General features: G+C 43.1%; 1 protein-coding gene across 3 annotated transcripts in view; it reads left to right on the top strand.

The window, feature by feature from the left end:
• The window catches only part of OSBPL10 (oxysterol binding protein like 10), a 291,355-nt gene that overhangs the window by 194,356 nt on the left and 80,083 nt on the right, over positions 1-16,916 (top strand). The gene's annotated exons all lie outside the window — the stretch shown is intronic.

Raw genomic sequence — 16,916 nt, forward strand, 5'->3', positions numbered from 1 at the left:
TTTACGTGTCATCTTATTTAGTCTTCAGAATAATAATCGTGGTAGTGGGAACAGCAGCAGCCGCAAACACTTGCGTGACACTTGCTGTGTGTTAGGAACATTTCTAAGTGGTTCACGATTAGTGACTAATTCGTTCCTCACAACCTGCCTATGTGATAAGAACTATTATGAACCCCATTTTACAGGGAAGGACACTGAGGTCCGGAAAGATTAAGCAACCTGCCCAGGTTACACTTAGTAAGTAGTTCTGAGCCTGCACACTCGGACCCTAAACTCTGTTGCTTCCCGGGATGGGGGCTGGGAAAGGCGCTCCCTCCACCAATAAGTAGATTTACTGAGTAGGAACTTAGACACGCTATCCACTGTTTATTTATCTAGTGTTAATTTTCCATGAAGCTGAGCTCAGCTTAGTGCCTACAGGTACTTTAGCTAATCAGTTTCTATAGATTGTGACGTAGCAAGTGTCAGATGAGAAACTCCTGTTTCTCCAGCTGGTTTTGCAAATAGACACTGATCTGTTTGCCAAGGAGAACTGACCACACAGGATAAATGGTTAAGAATATGGTCTGTTGTAGCTGCCTATTTAAAAAAAAAAAAATCTTGAAAATTGTTGATGGGAAGTGATAAGGGGAAAGTATGGTGGAGTTGGTATGGAAAAGAAGAGTAGATTTTTTAAATTTAAACCTGAATAGTAACCTCTCAGGATACGAATGGGAGAGCCTGGTACCTAGCCCACCCCACACCTGCCGGAAGTGCTATCTGTACCCTTTCTCCTCATCTCTACCAGGACTTCCTAGCCTAACATCCCGGGGCCTACAGATGTTAATTTTGTTTGTTTGTTGATTGATTTACTGTTGGCTATAAGTCCCTTAGAGAATCTAGGGAAAGCTAAGGACTCTTAGGAGGAAAATGCTTCCAGGCACGTAACCCTGTCGTTGAATACATTTTGTGGGTATTCCAGACCTCCTGAGAAGCTCATTGAGAAAGCATCTTAGGGTTCATGGATTCCAGAACCTTCTCTCTTAGGAGATCTATGAGTTTTTTTCCATCACTTAAAAATACCTAACTGAAGTCCGGCAGTCATCTGTGTTTCTATGCTCTTGCCTGGGATCGGGTGAATGTCACTGAGTGCTCTGATTTTCTTATGTGGACAAATTATTGAAAGCAAGAAGTTCATGCTGAGCACGGTGGGTTCCTTAATGGTGAAAAGATTGGGAACCGCTGGGCTGTATGGGGCCTCTGTCTTCACTGGCCTCACCCTTCCCAGAATCCTTTTAGTCTGGACAGCCCTTACTCTATAACTTAACATTGTAATTTTATACTGTTTTTTGGTGGTTGTATGTACATATTTTGTCTTCTCTATTCATTCTTAAAGCCCTTAAGGAACTATGTTGCCCTTTCTTACTCTCTATGGCGCTTGGCACTCAGTAGGCCAGTGGGCTTCTTTTGACTACAGCTGCCACTGTCTCAGGAGAGGGCAGGGTCTGGAGAAGGTGCCCATCCTTCTGGCCACAGGGGGCAGCAGTGGAGTGGTCATGATGGTCATCCTCCTTCAGATTAACCAGGCTTTTTGGAGCTATGGAGCCCTTAAAAGTGTACCTACTCCACGTAAAAGCTGAGGAAATTAGCTCTATTAGAGTCTATCATATATTTCAGTTCGAAGTAATATTTTAAACTATTGCTTTTTCCTAGAGGAATTGCATTTTTTAGATATGCAGTTTTTTGGGTTTTAGTGCTTTGGGGTAGGGTAGGGGGTAACAGACACAGTCAGAAGCCTCTGAAGTGAGCCTCCCTCATGCTGAGTGGTACCTTTTATTGCTAGTAAATTTACATGAAAATTATATTACATAAAGCCAATTTCTCTCTAGAGTGAAATATGTATTTACGTTGTAGCTGTGGAAAGAATTACAGCGTGTGTTTCTTTTGCAATTAGGAAACATAAGAAAATATTTGGAAGAAGAGCTAATATTACACATTTTCTAAAATCTCTAGATGGTGAACCAACAGTACAGATAAGTCTAAAGGGAGATAGTTATTCTAAGTATTTTCTGAACTGAGGGAGAAAATGCATTTTCCTTCTATAAATGCCCCGATTAGTCAAAATTTGGCTACCGACACAAATGTAACTGAAGTGGAGCATTTTCATCAGGAAAAGAACAAACCTGAAGACTGAAGCGATGACCCAAAGCCTGAAGGATGCAGTAGAGATTCCTGAAAACCTTACTTAGCATCGCCCTGCACTAGCCAGGTGCTCAGGAAACAGGAAGGGCTGCTCCTCAGACCTCAAGATGTTGAAGAAAGGCGAGCGCTCACGAGAGGGCTTGGAGAGCCTGGGGCGTGGTGAGTCTAACTTCTGCCTGGGGAAATGAGGAGGGCTTCACGCAGAAGCCCTGCCCTGAGCTCAGCCTTGGAAACTTGGTAGGACTTTGACCAGGAAGCATGAGGAGGCAAGGATTTCTAGGCAAGGTGTAGCCTGAGGGAAAGTCAAGAGCGTGAAGCTGTCCAAGCGGGCAGTATCTTCATGAGAAGGCAGGGACGATACATACGAGCCGCCTTTTGTGAGAATCACACATGATTCTGTTTTCAGATCCTGTATTTTCAAAGGTCATTGCCAGGGTCAGACATTTTCTTTATGTCTCAGGTTTGGTGGTGGTCATGGGAAGAGAAGAATTTATTCTCATGAAGAAGGGAATTGTTTTAATCACAGTTTCATAGGGAGGACTCCAGAGGGCTCTTGAGTACAAGGTGGCTAATGCTGTAGCAAAATGCAGAGCTCCTTTGTGGTAATTTTAATTTCCACAACATTAGTGGAAGTATTGGACCTGTGTGCCTGATATGAGGAAATAGGTAACACAGCTAATTGGGTTGTTTTTTAGACTTTGGAAATCATCAGGAAAGGTATAAGCTGAGAGAAGACTGTGGACTGAGCCCCTGTCTCTTCTTTTTTCTTTTTCTTCTTGTTCTTTTTTTTTTTTTTTTTGCTCAGGAGGATTAGCCTTGAGCTAACATCTGTTCCCAATCCTCACCTTTTTTTCTGCTTGAGGAAGATTGTCCCTGAGCTAACATCCATGCCAGTCTTCCTTTACTTTATATGTGGGATGTCGCCTCACTGTGGCTTGATGAGTGATGTGCAGGTCCATACCCAGGATCTGAACCTGTGAACCCCAGGTTGCCAAAGAGGAGTACGCGAACTTAACCACTACACTACTGGGCTGGCTGCTCCCCCCGCCTGCTTTTTTTTTTTTTTTTTCCTTTTTTGAGGAAGATTAGTCCTGCACTAACATCTACCACCAATCCTCCTCTTTTTTGGCTGAGGAAGATTGGCCCTGAGCTGACATGCCCATCTCCCTGTACTTTATATATGAGACTCCTACCGTGGCATGGCTTGATGAGCAGTGTGTAGGTCTGTGCCCAGGATCCAGATAGGCAAACCCCAGGCCACCAAAGTGGACTGCACGAACTTAACCACTATGCCACTGGGCCTGGGCTGGCCCCGGGCTGGCCCCCCTTGTCTCTTCTTAAACTCCTTCTAACCTGATGTACTCTATTGACTTTGCCTTATGAGATGGTACCACAAATGAAAGAAAAAAGAGGTGGGGTGGTCTGGGCTCAGTTGGAGTTGGGTGTTTGTCATAAGCATTTGCAAGAATTTAGTGTACTTCTAGAACCCTCTTATGGGAAATGGTGTAATCCTGGCATTCATGTCACAGGAACATTAAGTTTAGGGAAATACCTCATTATTCGACTAATTGTTTTGGATTAGAATGTTGACTGCTATTCCAGTTGACACATAAATCTTCTTGAGAAGTGAGTTTTTAAAGTATTTATAACTAGTGTGCATCCTTATATGTCCTGAATGTTAGAGTCCTATTTTGGGTTAAATATCGCAGTCCAAGAGGAGTGGGTAGAGGGGAGAGATGTGCTGTAGGGGTAGGTCTGTGTATCCCCAGCTCTTGTATCACAGGACCGTCCTTCTCCACAGCCCTAGTGTCCACTGACGGGACCACAGCCGGCCAGTCATCTTCCCTTTCTCTCCAATTTGAATTAGGAGAGAAAGCAAGCCAGACCTACGAGATTGGGTAGATTTGGCTTCAGTGGCTCTGCTGCGATTTGTACAAGTGGAAGACGTTTTCAGTTCGGCAAGAGGAGGGAGAGAGAAGGTGCGAAAACCGGAGACCACAGAGACTGAGGAACAGAGATGAGAGGCCACGATATCTGAAGGACAGAGAGTAGCGTTTTCTAGAGATTCTGGGCGCCTCTCTCCTGTAGAGGTGTAGAAGCCCTACTCTCACGTAGAGGAACATATATTATTTCATCGTAAATTAATTTCACATGCAATAGCTCCCCTTCTCCTTGAACTAGCATGGGTGGATTTCTGTTCTTTGCTACTAAACGCTCTCTGTGACCATGGCCAAGTAGACCCTGGGAGGCATACAAGACAAGTGTGAAATCTTGTCCTCTGACTACCAAAGTTCTCTGCCTTCATATGGCAAGAAAATGATCGACCACTCCTGTTCGTCCCCAGAACTGGTATCGTACCTCCTTCACTTGTCGATTTTAATGGCTCACTCACTGGCTGTCATTTAGATGTGACTTGGGTACTTTCATTCATATAGATGCATCTTAGTGCCATTCAGATCTCCCTGTCATCTTTCATGCCTGGAAGGGAGGTGGGCAGCCAGTTCCCGTCTCTCAAGGAGGTACCTGGGTTCTTGCCCCCATGTGTTTGTTCACTCATTCTTTCAACTAATAGTTTTGGCCTACAGTTTGCCGGGCCTCGTCCTAGGTGCTGGGGAAATAACAGTGAACAAGAGGCAGGTCCTCCTCTTCATGGGGCTCAGAACCTGATAAGAGTGAGAGAGATGAACCGACTCATAACATAACACATGACTTAGTTACGACCATAATGCGTTCTATGGGTGTTGGGGATCATGACCTTTTTGGGAGATGGTGGAAGGCTACCTGGTAAAAGCAGCCTTAAGTTGAGGTCTGAAGAAAGAGTAAGAATTGACCAGGAGAAAGGCATGCCATGGACTACGTTGGAAGTTGAGCCTGGACCCATTCAGGTAGGGCCTTGTTTTTCCCAGGATCATGTAGATTAATTTAGAGGCCATAAGAAACTTGAGACTATCGTGTGCCTCGAGATGTCTAACGTGCAGTTACAGTATCCCTCTTCCCTGGGGAGATTGGTATTAGAGAGGATTGACGGTTAAGCTGAAGTTCCAAGGTCCCAAGCTAAAGGGGAAAACATATCCTTGATTCTTTGAGTGGAAGTAGTAACACAAGACTAGCGGCAATGGAAGGGTGTTCTCAGATTCGCTGGAGAACCATGCCAGCTTGTTACAACTTCCTGAAACCTTGGAGCTCTCGCCTTCTTTCCCTTCTTCCTCTACTCTTCCCTTCCTCTCTTTCCTCCCACCTTCCCCCCTCATCTTCCTCCCTACATTCCCCCTTCCTTTCACTTGCCACCTCTTTCCTTCTCCGTCTTCCATTCTCCCTTCTCTTCATCCATCCATCCATCCAACCAGCACATAGATGTTAGGCATTGCCTGTGAATAGAATCCTTTGATGAATAAGGTCCCATGGGCCCTTCCCATAAAGAATTCACTGTATGGCAGTGGATTAATTGACTGATTTAATCAGTAGGCCAGGCCTGGAGAGAGACATGCATGGAACTAAATAAAGTTTCCTTTTACATGTTTATTTGTATGATTAGTGGTTATGCACTATACAGTCTAACACTTACTTTCCTAAAAAGCGTATGCCAGAGTCGTGGGGAAGTGCGGAGAAGGAGTGGGAATGGATCCAAGCTAGTTCTTTCCGTCGCTGGAAAGCAATTTCACATGCAGGCATCTATGCAGGGTGGTTAGCTCTTTTATAAAGCACAGTGTGTTATATATCATTGTTCCAGCTCATATTTGAGCACCTTGAGGATTACACTGTAAGCAGTTTGCATGTAGGAATTATGTTCTTTCTTCTGTAAAATGGTGACTGCAGCGTCATTTACCCAGTGGAGATACAATAAATATTAATTACTGATGGCTTATCCCTTGACCTAGTTTTCCCTTTCAGATTAATGAAGCAAATTCCTGATAAATGCGTTTGTCTCTCCAGAGTTTCATTTGCCAAGGCTCAAATGCTATAAAGGATTTGCCTGGAGGCGTGAAGTTCTTGTCCAATTTCCCCTCCCCCCCCTTTCAAGTGCCCTTTGGAGATACGTTTCTTTCCTGAAAATAATTGGCACTAGTGAAATTAATTTTAGCTGGAAAAGAGAACTAGGTTGTTATATTCTTGTCTGCTACTTTGGGTAGATATTTGAGCTAACAGCAACACATTTTAAAAGAGAGTAGCAGGCTCTCAATATGGGACCTTTTAGGAGAGAAGTGTGGCTTCTTCGAGAGCTTTCTGGATCCTCCTGGTCCTCAAATAGTCCTTCCCCTCCATTTCCTCAGGACTTTCGCTCTCCTTTCATTGCTGGGGACCCTCTTGCCCCATGCCCTGTGCTAGTGCCCACCCCCGGTCATCCGCATTGCTGCTTCCATCCTAATGAAGGAAACACTCTCTGGACTCCCTTTATTCTTATTTGCTTATATTTTCTTTACTGGATATGGAAACTTCATTTTATTGAAAGTATTTGACATATAACAGTGTAAATTTAAGGTATATAACCTGCTAATTTGATACATTTATATATTGTAATTGCCATCGTAGCATACCTAGCACCTCTGTTACATTACATCGTTATGTCTTCTTTTTAGTGGTTGGAATAATTAAGTTCTAGTCTCTTAGCAAGTTTGGTGATTATGGTACAATACTGTTGTCTATATTCATTTTACTGTGCATTTGATCTCTACGGCTTAGTTACTACTTTTTGCTGGATATGGGAACTTCTTAACCTTTCTTTACCCCACATTATACAGGGACGTGTACAATGAGTTAAACAATGAAATATTGGCTTTTGGTTTTTGAATTTTTTTGCCTATGAAATTGGTTAACAGTAAAAGATGATTTTAGAGAGTGTTAAGAAGAGGTCAGCTCGCACACTGCTGAGGGAATACAAATTAATACAGTTTTTTTGGCAGCGAGCTGACAGTGTTTAGCAGAAGCCTTAAAATTAATGTTAAATACCTTTAAATCCAGCAATTCCTCTTCGAGGAGCTTATTTTAAGAAAATCATTACAAATTTATGCTAAGATTTAGCTACAGAGAAGTTTGTTGAATGTAATTTGTCACAGAGAAGGGAGTTAGACCTCAGCATAATGTCCAGCAGCAGGGAAGTGAGCAATAAATTGTGGCACATTTATGAGTTGCAACGATCTGCAGTATTTTAAATAGTATTGTCAGAATTTACGGACATGGGATATGGAATAAAAAAGGTTACAAGCAATATTATGATGTGCAACCATTTTCATAACAAGTAAAAATACATATATATTCATAAAAATTGTATAAGTATGTATACCAAGATTTTAACATTTATTTTCTCTGTTTTTGGACGTGTTACGGGTATTTTTTCTTCTATTTGATTATTTGCTTTTCCTGTGATAGGTATTACTTTTGAACAACAACAATAAAAGGATGTGGTGATGGGCAGTAATTCGATTTTGGGTAGTGAACAGGGTGTATCTACACAGATGTCAAAATATAATGACGTACACCTGAAATTTGTATGTTGTGAACCAATGTTACCTCAAAAATTAAATCAAAATTATTAAAATATTCAAATTAAAAAGAGTGGGGAGAAAATATTTTTAATGAGAACAGAGAGAGTCGCCTTGGTTGTGGGCATGGTACTGGAGTGGCCACCCTGTGTCCACAGAGAGTGCTCCTTGATCTGAGTTCAGGATCCTGTTCAGGTCCGTGTCTGTGTGTCGGGGAGGCAGAGGGTGTAGGTAAATGGGCCTGTTGGCCTGTGGTGTTTTCTTTGAGAACAAGATGAGAGATTATTCCTTTTGTCTCTTGCACCCCTCATTACTATCATGTTAATATTCAGTACTGACACGCAGAATGAGAAAATAATTTTTAACCTTTGTGTAGGCATCTTCTGTTACGTAATTCTCAAAGTACTTTCTCCCCCTCAGTTTTTCCTTCAGCAAAAATTACATGAGGGGCCGGACCAGTGGTGCAGAGGTTAAGTTCGCGTGCTCTGCTTCAGTGGCCCTGGGGCCACTGGTTTGGATCCTGGGCGCGGACCTACCCACGTCTTGTCAAGCCATGCTGTGGTAGGCGTTCCACATGTGAAGTAGAGGAAGATGGGCACAGATGTTAGCTCAGGGCTAATCTTCCTCAGCAAAAAGAGGAGGATTGGTGGTGGATGTTAGCTCAGGGCTAATCTTCCTCAAAAAAAGAAAAAAAGAAAAAAAAAATTACATGAGAAGAAGTGATGGTGAGGGGCCGGCCCCGTGGCCGAGTGGTTAAGTTCATGCGCTCTGCTTCGGCAGCCCAGGGGTTCGCTGGTTCAGATCCTGGGTGCCGACATGGCACCGCTCATCAAGCCATGCTGAGGCAGCGTCCCACATGCCACAACTAGAAGGGCCCACAACTAAAATATACAACTATGTACTGGGGGGATTTGGGGAGAGAAAACAGAAAAAAAAAAAAAAAGTGATGGTGAGACTGCATCAAAGGAGGTTTTGCTCTAAAGCCAGGGTCGACTTTGTTGGAGTTAAAAGCTCTTCCACAGTGCAGCCATTAAAATGAGATCTATGTTTGTTTATGTGGAAAGATGTCTATGAGGAGTGTGTTAGTTTTCTAGGGCTGTAGTGACAAAGGACCACAGACTGGGTGGCTTAACCGCAGACATTTATCATCTCACGGTGCTGGAGGCTAGAAATCCAAAAGCAAGACATCGGCAGGATTGGTCCCTCTGAGGACTGTGAGGGAGGAGCTGTCCCGGCTCGCTCTCCTCGGCTTAGAGATGGTCATCTTCTCCTCGTGGCTTCCCTCATCCTCCCTCTGTGTGTGTCGGGGTCCAAATTTCCCCTTTCTAGGAGGACCCCAGTCATGCTGGATTAAGGCCCACTCAATTACCTCTGTAAAGAGCCTGTCTCCAAAGAAGGTCCCATTTGAGCTACTGGGAGGGTAGGACGTCAACATGAATTTTGGGAGGACACAGTTCAATCCATAACCATGTACTTTCTCTCTATTTTAGAAAACCTTGTTATTATGAAAATTTTCAAACATGAAAACATTAGAGAGGGCGACATTGAACCTTCATGTTGCCATTGGTAGCTTCAACACCCTCCCAAAGCCCATATCACTTCATCCTTACTCTACTACCCCCATTGGATTATTTTGAAGTAAATCCCAGGCATCAGATTGATGTAATCAAAGTGATAAAAGGTTACAAAATTATATATAAGGGATGGTCCTTTTTAAGTAAAATAATATAACGTATGTGTGTATAGAGTCAGAATGATACAAGAATGTCAACAGTGCTTATTTTTTCCTAGGAAGTAGGATTACAGGTAGTTGTTACTTCCTTCCCTATAACGTTTTTTACTGTCTGATATTGTTGGGATGGTGGTCGATGGAGTGAGGCAGCCGTTTGTAAGCAGAAAAACAAAAAGTGTTTTCAGGTGATGAGAAAGGCTGGAGAGAGGGACAGTGGGAAAAACTTGCTGTGGCAGGAGATAATAGTTTGCTTTCAGAAAATGAGAAAGAAAGAGGAGGAAGCCCACAGGATCGTGTTTCAGAGTGTAGAGGACACTGAAGTGGAGTGTGAGGACTGCCACTACAGGTGAGCTGTGTGACCTCAGCAAGGGCACCTGGCCTCTCTGGACTGAGATTTGCTGCCTGCAAAATGAAAGAGATGGACTTGACAGAGCCGTAAGATTCATTTGGGTATGAATGCTATTATCTCATATTTCTTGAATGTCTCAGTATGGGTTTGCCTTTTAGGAGTTTGTAAAAATAAAATTTGCATTTCATGTTTGTGCACTGTGGAGTTGTTGTTGGGACTGGTGAGGAAAAGACTGTAGAAAAGCCAAAGGTGAAGGTATGACCGAAAGGAATCTATTTTTAAGAAATGGAGTAGACTCATTCCCACATCTTCAGAAAGTGTTTTTTGAGTGTGTGTGCACATGTGCAAAATTCGGAATTTTGCCTTTGCTTTTTGCCCTTGACAGCATGACTCATTTATAAATAGCACTGACATGTCTTGATACCACTCAAATACTTGTATTTAAACTATGGAGGGACCATAACAGACTTTGGATGTCCAGTCTCTGGATTGGCCTTTCAACTGCTCTTTTCTGTCATTTTTATCCCCCTCATCTCATGTGATAAAGGCCAAGTGTCAAGATGTTGAACTTAAAAATGCCATTAGCCAATCCTGCCTCCCAGGAGTGGGAATGGACAGAGAAATCTGGAGTCGTAACTTAAGTCGTTTAAATGGTCAGCCTCGGTAATGGCACCGTGAAGTCCAAAGCCCAGTGGTATGAATCCAGAGAGTAGGTAAAAACCTAGAAATGATGAATGCTTCTCTCCTGTCAGCTTTCTAAAAGGGAGATTAGATTCTATTACCAAAAAGATTTATGGATGGTGCTCAGCAGCCTTCCATCTGGCCAGTTAGATCTGCTGATGAAGCAGTCTTCGACTTGGAAGGAGGCGTAGGATGTCTGCACTTAGGTACCTTTGAAAAGAAAGCAGACTCATATGCCTCAAGGCATAAAAATGACTTCAGACCTGAGACGCCCTTCCCCGACCCAGACCTGAGGGCAACGGGGATCCCACCAAAACAAGCAGCCTCTTGGGAAGGCTGGAGACTCCCTTCTCCCACCTTGAGGCGCAAGTCTCCCTGGGCTGGGGAAGCTCCTTCTGTCCTTTGAGTCAGCACCAGCAGGGACCAGTGGAGGGGCCCCCAAGGTGAGAGAGAAAATCAAGTAGATCAAAATAGGACCACAAAGGCTCTGAGATTAGATTGTCATTGAAATAGGCCAGAAAAGTAGGCTACGGCCTGTGTGCTCAACCTAAACATGTGGTTGCCTGCTTAAAAAAAAAAAAAAAAATCAAATTGGTCCTCAAATCTTCTAACGTGGCAGCTAAAATGTTAAAATATCCAGGATAAAATGCAAAATGATTAGTCATACCAAGAACCAATAAAATCCCAACTTGAATGAGAAAAAATAATTATCCGATGCCAAAACCAGGATGAATCAGATGTTCGTTTTATTGGAGCAACCAGCCACGTTCAGTTGTTTATACCTGGTCTGACTGCTTTCATGCTACGGTGGCAGAGTTCACTAGTTGCTACAGAGACCCACTGGTTCAAAAATCCTTAAATATTTACTCTCTGGCCTTTTACAGATGTCTGCTGGCCCCTGCAGTAAGGTCATCAAAGACCTAGTGGTCAATTCTTTGGAGATTTTTCCATTTTCCATTTGGTTTATGTTATAGAGCCTTATGTTCCTTACATTGGTCTTTCTGTCTCTTCCTGTGTTTTCATTTTATTCTTTTCTGTAACCTCATCTATGTAGCCATCAGCCTCCCCTGATTGGAGACGGACCCCATTTCCTCCTGCTCATCTTTTTCCCTTACTGCTACTGTCAATTCTCTTAACCCTACTGAGAGGTGTGGAGTTAAAGATCTGTCCACTAGATGGAGTTTTCTGTCTCCACGCACCAGATCAACCTTGAGAGATTTGAGAGTCCATAAGACGTTTAGGACTGGCCTACACGGGACTGCTTAGGAGGACAGAGGGCAGTGTCCCCAGGAGACCCAGGACCCTGTCTGAAGGAAACTCTTGATAATCATTCTAGGTAGATGTTGTGCCAAGAGGTGGGGCACGAGATATAGCACAGGAAGTAGAGGAGGAAGGTTAAATGTCGGGTAGGAAAGTCAGCAGCAAGAAGAAGAAATCGTTCAGCTGTGAGGCCAGGACTTACTGTGTCCCAACATCAGAGATTTGGAGAAAGGCTTTGGCGATTGGAATGTCAGCCCTCCAAACATCAACAATGCAATCTGTTGATAAGACAAAGATGACTTTATTGTTCACCCCTGTAAGGGAGAGCACCACCTCTCCCATCAGCAGTGCCTCAGAGAGGGGAGGGCAAGGGGAGAACCTACTGAGAATTAGAAGTTTGATTCATGATACAGAGACTTCATCAGGATCCTGTAAAGATCAAGATAGGACAGTTCAGGGGTGGTGCAAACAAGGCAAGGATTTTGAGGCAAAGCATTTAAAGAATTTTAGGGTGCAAACTGCCTTTTGATGGTTTTCGTGAAAGAGTTGATGGATGTTTCAGGAAGTTTCTGTAATGAGCTATCAAATCATTTCTGGGGTGGGAGTCTCCTGGAATATTAATGCTAATAAGGATAGTGGGATGTAAATCTTCTACATCAATGGAGATGGTAAGCTTTGTGTGTGTGTGAGTGTGTATGTGTGAGAATTTTGGTTCTAAAGATCCTTGAAGCGTGGCTTTTAAGCCTAGCTGAGGACTTTGCCCAGGTGGAAAAACGCCTAAGTTAGCCAAGGCCTGATCCCTGACACAGACTTAGAATAGACTCCAGAATTCCTCCAGGCTCAGGAGAACTGCCAAACCAAGGCCACCTTGAAGTTGGCGTCAGATTCTTTCATCTACTTCCAGGCAAGATGGATTGAGTTCCCGAAGACCCCGGGGACCCTGAGCCCAGGAGGCTCTGCCCACCAAGGCAAGCAGCCCTGGTTACTTTAGGACGAGAACTCTGTGCTCAGGAGGCACTTGATGCTGATCCTTTGGTTATTATTGGATGAGTGACTGAGCTGGTATTTGCTGATGTCCGGCCTGTGAAGACTTTGACCTTTCAGGCGCTCCTCAAAACCTGCGCCGAAGTTTGCAGCTCAGAACAGTCTGAAACAGTGAAAGCAAATGACACTCCAGTCCCTTTGCTGTCCCCTTCGTTCCCCTTCATTCTCTTTTTGGCTAGACCTAATCTTTTTTTTTTTTTTTTTTAAGATTTTTACTTTTTCCTTTTTCTCCCTAAAGCCCCCTGGTACATAGTTGTATATTTTTAGTTGTGGGTCCTTCTAGTTGTGGCATGTGGGATGCCACCTCAGCATGGCTTGATGAGTAGTGCCATGTCTGTGCCCAGGATCCAAACTGGCAAAACCCTGGGCCGCAGAAGCTAAGTGCATGAACCCAACCACTTGGCCACGGGGCCGGCCCCTCACCGTCACTTTTTTTTTTTTTTGAGGAAGATTAGCCCTGAGCTAACATCTGCTGCCAATCCTCCTCTTTTTGCTGAGGAAGACTGGCCCTGAGCTAACATCCGTGCCCATCTTCCTCTGCTTTATATGTGGGACGCCTACCACAGCGTGGCTTGATGAGCGGTGCCATGTCTGTACCCGGGATCTGAACCAGCAAACTCCAGGCTGCCAAAGTGGAATGTGTGCACTTAACCACTGTGCCACCGGGCCGGCCCCATGGCTAGACCTAATCTTGTTGAGCTGGATGTCTTTGGGTTTTGATCTTTGCATCTTGGTTTCAGTTTCACTGAAATAAAATAATAAAATAAAATATGCAGCTGCTGATTTTATTAGCATTAACTCCTATGATTTGATTTTGCAATGCGTATGCCATTGTTTGTGCTGTGAGAAATGGGCTGTCGAATTTTTTCCCTCTTTGTGAAGTTTGCTTATCTGTGAGGTGCAACTTGACCTATATTTAGTCAGTTTCACAGCCTCAGAGTTGACATTTTCAGGGGGTGGATCTCTGAAATTTCGTTTGGGGCCCCACTTTGCACCTGTGTTACAAGATGGTAAAGCCGCTGATTGTGGAAGCCAAATGCCTGAAAGAAATGAAACTTGTGCATTCTTTTTTTTTTTTAAGACCCACAAATGATTAATGTTGATGTGCTTCAGAAGTGTTTAGAGCTCTGATTTGAAACTTAAGTAATTAAAGTAAGTGATTCAACGTTTTCAAAGGCTGGTAGTGAGCGGTAGGCGAGTCGGCTCATCGATGGTTGTGCTGTGCTGTTCTGTTGATGAGCCCGCAGGAACCTTGAAGGGAAGAGCGAGCCGCTTTAAGAATTTGCTGTTGGTATTCTCATTGCCTACAGCTCTTCAGTGCCACATTCATCTTCTCATATGTGCCCTTAATTAAAATTAGATATGGAAATAGCTAAAACTTGTTCTTCCAAAGTCTGATGAAGACTCTTCTTCATCACTGCCTCCTAGTCTTAGAAATGTTAGAGCAGTAATAACTGTGATGTACAGCTCTGAGGCTGGGAATCCTGCATTTCTTTTAGGGCTCATTCAGTTTCTTTTGGAGCCTGATGAAGCTAATGTAAGGTGAAGATTTGCATTGATTGTGTCATTAAAGACAACAGTTCTGTTTCACATCCCATGGAAAAAGGGGAGAAAATAAATCTTTAGGAGGTGTCTACTGTGTGTCAAGCACTGTGCTAGGCTCGGTTTATTTTTAGTGCTCAGTTTACCAAGAAAGATGTTGAAATCCATCAAGGGCCTGGTTAGCAATGTGTCTCTAGCACAGGGTTACTCAAGGGGGCGCTCTTGGCATTTTGAGCAGGAAAGTTCTTGCATGGAGCTGTGCCCTGACTTATGGGGCCTTTAGCACCCCATCCCCCCTCCCACTCAGTGGCAGTACTTCTCCAGTCATTGTAAGTGTCAAACCTATACCCCACTGCTGGTTCCGATGCCTCCTCTAGCAGGCCGTGCTGCCTCTGTTACTGGTGGTAGGCTTTCAAATACTGCTGAATGCTTTTTAGAGAGCAGATATGTGGATTCCATCTCTGGGCATGAGTAGAAGATTCTTTAAGTCAATTTTGTGTTTTTATTGCCTGAGATTTACATAATATTTTATGCTTGTGAAATTAGAAGTATTTTACCTATACTATATAATTGGAATACAGTTCTTTTCATTGATTAAAAACGAGTGTATTCCATATAGTTAATGGCTTGATTGTTCTTACCTTTTCTCTTAAGTGTTATGGCATCATCCTTAATAGCCAAGACATAATGTATTATATGTTTCTCATCATATTTTCTTCTTCCCTTTCAACACATAATTTTTCTAAGACAACATTTTATAATAGGAATTTACAGAAATGCTGACCACGACAAACAGCTTGAAATCTACTTCTCTGTAACTGTTAGCAGTTCTACATATAGTTGACTGTCAAAGAATACATCAACATTTTATCTTGTTTGAAGTTAAATTTAACAACTTGGCAGTTTTTCTTGACAAACGTAAACTGATAATGGAGATGTTACCATTTACTAAATCTTCAGCCATATTACACTAATTGAGTATAATGATTTCTGTAGACTGTGTCATAAATGGATTCTCCTGCACCTCAGTGAGAGAAGAGTGAAAGAGGGGATTCGTTCATTCATTCCACAGATATTTACTGTATTTGGGATACATCAGTGAACAGCACGGAATTAATGATCCCTACTTTCACACTAGCTCAAACGAACTTAATAAATAAGTAAATTACAAGTTAGGTTGGAATGTGGTGGAGAAAAATAAGTTGGTGAGGAGGATAGGAGGCCCAAGGGTTGCGCTGGAGATGGAATTTTAAATTATGTGGTTCAAGAAGCTTTCCTGAGAAGGTGACTTTTAGGGGAAGACCTGAAGGAGAAATGAATACCGATTGAGGTGCTATTTTAGGAGTTAGAATGACTAGGTATAAACTCTGAAATCTGCAGAAAGTAATTTGCATGGCCAAAGGATGGGTGTGCTCATGGAGGTGAGAGTGCTCCCAACCATGTCAGGGCAATATGTTTAGCATTGATTTTTTTAAAAAAAATCTTTTTGAGGTAATGACACCTATTTTGGTGAGTAGGATTGCAAGGGATGAGCCTTTTTTTAAAGCAAACAACTAGACAGAATGATAGAAAATAGCAGGTGTTTGTTTTCAATAGGAAAATAAGGCTGACCATAGAAAGAGTTCTGTGTCCAAGTCCCGTGGTCCTTACAGAATTAATGCTTCTCCCCAGCTGGTGACATCATGATGGTAACAAGGATCCTCTGAGGGTGACAGTGACAAAGCAGGAGATACTGCTCCAAATTAAGGATGGCTTTTGTGGGAGAGGCTTAGAGAACAGTGGATGGGAGTCTGGAGACCAGGAGTTGGTTCCTGCATCTGATGCTGACCAGCCCTGGGACCTTGGACTGGTTGCTTTAGCTCCTCCTCTTTCAGAGCGACTGTTTCTTTGCTAGACCTGCCCTTGATGAACATCAGCTTGTTTAGTGAGAGAAGCTGTAAAACATGAGGGGGATGAATGTCTGTCACAAGGTAACCAGTAAAGTCCTTTTCTAGTTCTTGAGTTCCTTTCTCCTTGATTTGTCAGTTCAAAGATACAATTAGACTACTGCATATCTGTAGTTGATGAGTTGAAGCCAGGTCGCAAAATATGGTTATTTTGGGTTGTCATAGCTTCAGCCATGGAGTAGTGCTGGCTCTAGAATTCCTGGGTTTTCTCTCCCTCCTGGCATCTTACATGGTGTTAAGAAAGTCACATCGTATTTAGCATTTTTGGGGGTGGAATGGTTCAGTGCTGGCTTCACTGTGATCTCACTCATAAAATGCCGGCCCCAGATTTCACTTCTTGGACTTCAGAAAGACTGCCAAGGAGTTGGAGGAAAAGCAAGGAATTAACATTGCTCCGAGGCAAAGCCACGGTTCATCCACTGTCTCAGATTACCTTCCATACTCAAAGAACCTTACAGAGGGTCATATAGACTTCTACTTTTAATGTATTCACTATTGACTTAGCTTCAGAAGGTCTGAAAATAATGGACCCTTTCATCTCTAAAGTTCTAAAATTCTCTTGTGATCAGAGCAGTAGATGTGTACTTTTGGATAGATTCACCCAGACGGATTTCACCCAGGCCTGTGTTGTCAAAGGACTAACATGGCCCCCAACACCCTCTGAGCTGACTCTCAGTCACTTGTAGTCTGGGTGATGATGG

This window comes from Equus quagga, chromosome 1 (genome assembly GCF_021613505.1).
Source record: "Equus quagga isolate Etosha38 chromosome 1, UCLA_HA_Equagga_1.0, whole genome shotgun sequence".
Classification (NCBI taxonomy): Eukaryota; Metazoa; Chordata; class Mammalia; order Perissodactyla; family Equidae; genus Equus; species Equus quagga.